A 3,757-nucleotide genomic window follows, 5' to 3' on the forward strand; every position below is an offset into this window, starting at 1 on the left:
GGGGGCTCTGAGGGCGGGAACCCTGAGGGGAAGGGGTTCCTGAAGGGCGTCTTTGAGGAGAGTGGGTCCGTGAGGGAAGGGGTCTGTAAGGGAAAAGGGGGTCCTGAAGGGCGTCTTTGAGGAGAGTGGGTCCGTCAGGGAAGGGTTATGTAAGGGAAAGGGGGTTCTGAAGGGGGTCTCTGAGGGAGAGGGGGTCTGTAAGGGAAAGGGGGTCCTGAAGTGGGTCTCTGACTGAGGGGGTCCGTGAGGGAAGGGATCTGTAAGGGATGGAGGTCTTGAAAGGGGGTTCTTTGAAGTATGGGGTCCCTGAGGGAAGGGGTTTCTGAGCAGGGAAGTCTATGGGGTCTCTGAAGGGGTCTCTGAGGAAGGGGTCTCTGAGGAAGGGGTCCCGAGGGCTTGTTCCTCTCACGGGGGTGTTCCCGAGGGGCTGTGGACGAGCCTGGGACCTGTTTTCGGGGTGGGGGAGTCTGAGGAGATGCTGCTCTCAGTGGGGAAGGGGCTTCTCTCTCCTCTGGGTGCCCTGGGATGGGGGGAGTTGGGCTGTGTGGGGAGGGCTGGAAATGAGCCCCGTCAGGGTGCCTCTTTTTCCAGGGAAGCCCCTTGGGGGTGGGGACACTTTGTGGTGGCTTTGGGACGCCTGGGAGGGGCGCTGTGGTTTAAAATGACTTTAAAAAGCCTTTAAAATGCCTTAAAAATACCTTTGAAATGCCTTAAAAACTAGCTTAAACCCCCTTTTATGCCGTGACCTAGTTAAAAACCCCTTTAATGCCATTTTGCGGCGGCGCAAAATGGCGGCCGGCGGCCGGACTACAACTCCCGTGATGCTCCGAGGCGAGAAACTACGATTCCTGTCGTTCCTCGCGCGGCAGTGGGCGTGGCTTTGCGGTTCCCCTATAAATACCCCCCGCCGGGCGGCGCACGCCCCTCTCGGCTGCCGCCATCTTGAGGCCTTTCCCCGGCCGCCGCTTCCATCCGCCGGCATCCGCCTCCATCCGCCGCCTCCCGCCCGCCGGGACTGAGCGGGGCGCCGCCGCAMCGCCATGAGGGCCAAGGTGAGCGGCGGGGAATGGCGGGTGGCGGTGCGGAGGCGGCCGATGGCGCCTTAGCAACGACCGGGCCTAGATGGGGGAAGGGGGGCGGCCTGCGGCCCTGTGGGCCTGGGCGGTTAACGGTGGGGCGAACCGGGGAACCGGGGGGTGAACCGGGAACGGGAGGGTCTTTGGGGGGTGTTTGCTGGGAGGAACCTGTGGGGGAGACTGGGAGGACTGCGAGAGAGAAGCCAGTGTGGGACTGGGGCAACTGGAAGCATCGGGAGAGGGAAACCAGTGTGGGACTGGGAGTACTGGGAGAGGGAAACCAGTGCGGGACTGGGAGCACTGGGAGAACCAAATCAGTGTGGGACTGGGAGCACTGGGAGAACAAAACCAGTGCGGGACTGGGAATACTGGGAGAGCTGAACCAGTGTGGGACTGGGGGCGCTGGGAGAGGAAAACCAGTGTGGGACTGGGGGCGCTGGGAGAGAGAAACCATTCTGGGATTGGGGTTACCGGGAGAGGGAAACCAGTGTGGTACTGAGGGGGACTGGGAGAGGGAAACCAGGGTGGGACTGGGAGCACTGGGAGAGGGAAACCAGTGCGGGACTGGGAGCGCTGGGAGAAGGAAACCAGTGCGGGACTGGGGGGCACTGGGGGAACCAAACCAATGTGGGACTGGGAGTATTGGGAGAACAAAACCAGTGTGCAACTGGGGGTACTGGGAGAGAGAAACCATTCTGGGATTGGGGTTACCGGGAGAGGAAAACCAGTGTGGGACTGGGGGTACAGGGAGAGAGAAACCAGTCTGGTACTGGGAGCATTGGGAGAGGGAAACCAGTTTGGGATTGGGGTTACTAGGAGAGACAAATCCCTATGGAATTGGGGGGACTGGTAGGGATTTGGGGACACTGGGAGGGACAAACCAGTTAGGGACTGGGAACACTGGGAGAGGGAAACTAGTATGGGACTGGGGGCACTGGGAGAACTGAACCAGTGTGGGACTGGGAGTACTGGGAGCGGGTAATTGGGGACTGGGTAAAACAATTTTGGACTGGGAAAAATTTTGGACCAATTTTGGACTGGGAAAAACACATCAGTGTGGGACTGGGGGGTACTGGTGGCACTGGGATGGGGTCCCGGTGGTTCCCGGTGGGCACTGGTGGCACCGGTGACACCGGGATGGGGTCCCGGTCCCGGCACTAACGCCGTTCCTCTGTCCCGCAGTGGCGCAAGAAGCGAATGCGCAGGTACGTGAGACCCTCCCGGGGCTCGGGCCGGTCCCGCCTCACCGGGAGGGGCACCGGGGGTTGGGGGAGGCCCTGCCCGGTGCTCTCCCGGTCCCCGGTGCTCTCCCGGTCCCCGGTGCCCTCCCGGCCCGGCCCCGGGGGTGACACCGCCGCCGCCGCCGCTCTGTCCCCAGGCTGAAGCGCAAGAGAAGAAAGATGAGGCAGAGGTCCAAGTAACCGCCCCCACCGGGGACGCGGCGCGGGGCCGTCCCGGTGATGTCCCGGTGATGCCCCGGTGCCCTCCCGGTCCCGCCGTGCCGGCCCGGTTCTTCGCTTAGCGGCGGCCGCGGTGCCGTGAATAAAAGTTGATTGTTGCTTACACGGTGTGAGAGTTCCGGGGGCGGGGGGGCTGCGCCGGTAACCGGGGAGGGGCTCCGGGGGTGGGGGGGGCTCCTCCGGTAACGGGGATGGGGGATGGAACTGGGTGGGTCGCACCGGTAACGGGACAGGACTGGGACCGGGGGATTTTCGGGAACCGGAGACCATCAGAACCGACAGTTCCTCTTTATTGGGCCTGGGAGAGGCACCGGGAGTCCTCCGGTAACGGGGCGGGGGGCGGGGTGAGGAATTCTCCGGTAATGGGACAGGTGGGAGGTCCAAGGAGGGGATTCCGCCCGGTAACGGGGCAGGTTTGGGACCGTGCTGAGGAATCCCCCGGTAACGGGGCAGGTTCGGCACCAGGCTGAGGAATCTCCCGGTAACGGGGCGGGGGATACCGGGGTTTGGAATCTCCCGGTAACGGGGCAGGTTCGGGACCGGGCTGAGTTATCTCCCGGTAACGGGGCGGGTTTGAGACCGAGGTTTGGAATCTCCCGGTAACGGAGCAGGTTCAGGACCGAGCTGAGGATTCCGCCGGTACCGGGGCAGATTCGGCACCGGGACGAGGAATCTCCCGGTAACGGGGCGGGCGATACCGGGGTTTGGAATCCCCCAGTACCGGGGTCGTACCGGGACGTTCCGGTATCACCCACGCGGAGCCCGGCGGTGGCGTCTCCCGCGTGTGACGTCACAGTGACGCAGTTCCGGCGCGCCGCGCGCTCCCGTTGCCGCGCGGTTCCTTCCGGGCCGCCCCGGAAGCGGCGCTGAGCGGGTCCCGCCCGCCGCCGGCACCGGCCGCGCGTCGTTGGCGCCGGAGGCCCCGCGGGGAGGCCGCGAGCCGGTGAGTGCGGGACCGGGCCCGGGGCCTCTCCCGGGGCTGGCGCGGGGCGCGGGTTCCGCTCGGTGCGGCCGCCGGGAGAACACCGGGGGTTGTGGCGGGGGCTCCCGGGCCGTGCTGTGCCCGCAGCGCTCCCGTGACGGGGTTTTCCCCTTCATTCCCGTTCCATCAGTACCGGGGTCACCCCGTCCGTGCCTCTCTTCATCCTCCGGTACCGGCATCACTCCCGGTCCGTCTCCCGGTGCTCCGGGGTGGTTGAATCCTCCGCGTCCCTCCGGTCC

General features: G+C 65.0%; 1 long non-coding RNA gene across 1 annotated transcript; it reads left to right on the top strand.

Annotated features, from left to right (window-relative positions):
* The first annotated feature begins 912 nt into the window (after positions 1-912).
* On the top strand, positions 913-2,639 carry LOC130587621 (uncharacterized). The gene is made up of 3 exons (XR_008966827.1): positions 913-1,052; positions 2,259-2,281; positions 2,455-2,639. It is a non-coding gene; the product is annotated as an uncharacterized LOC130587621 (long non-coding RNA).
* The last annotated feature ends 1,118 nt before the right edge of the window (positions 2,640-3,757 follow it).

This window comes from Malurus melanocephalus, unplaced genomic scaffold (assembly GCF_030028575.1).
Source record: "Malurus melanocephalus ecotype Western Australia unplaced genomic scaffold, MMel_1.1 scaffold_2155, whole genome shotgun sequence".
Taxonomy (NCBI): Eukaryota; Metazoa; Chordata; class Aves; order Passeriformes; family Maluridae; genus Malurus; species Malurus melanocephalus.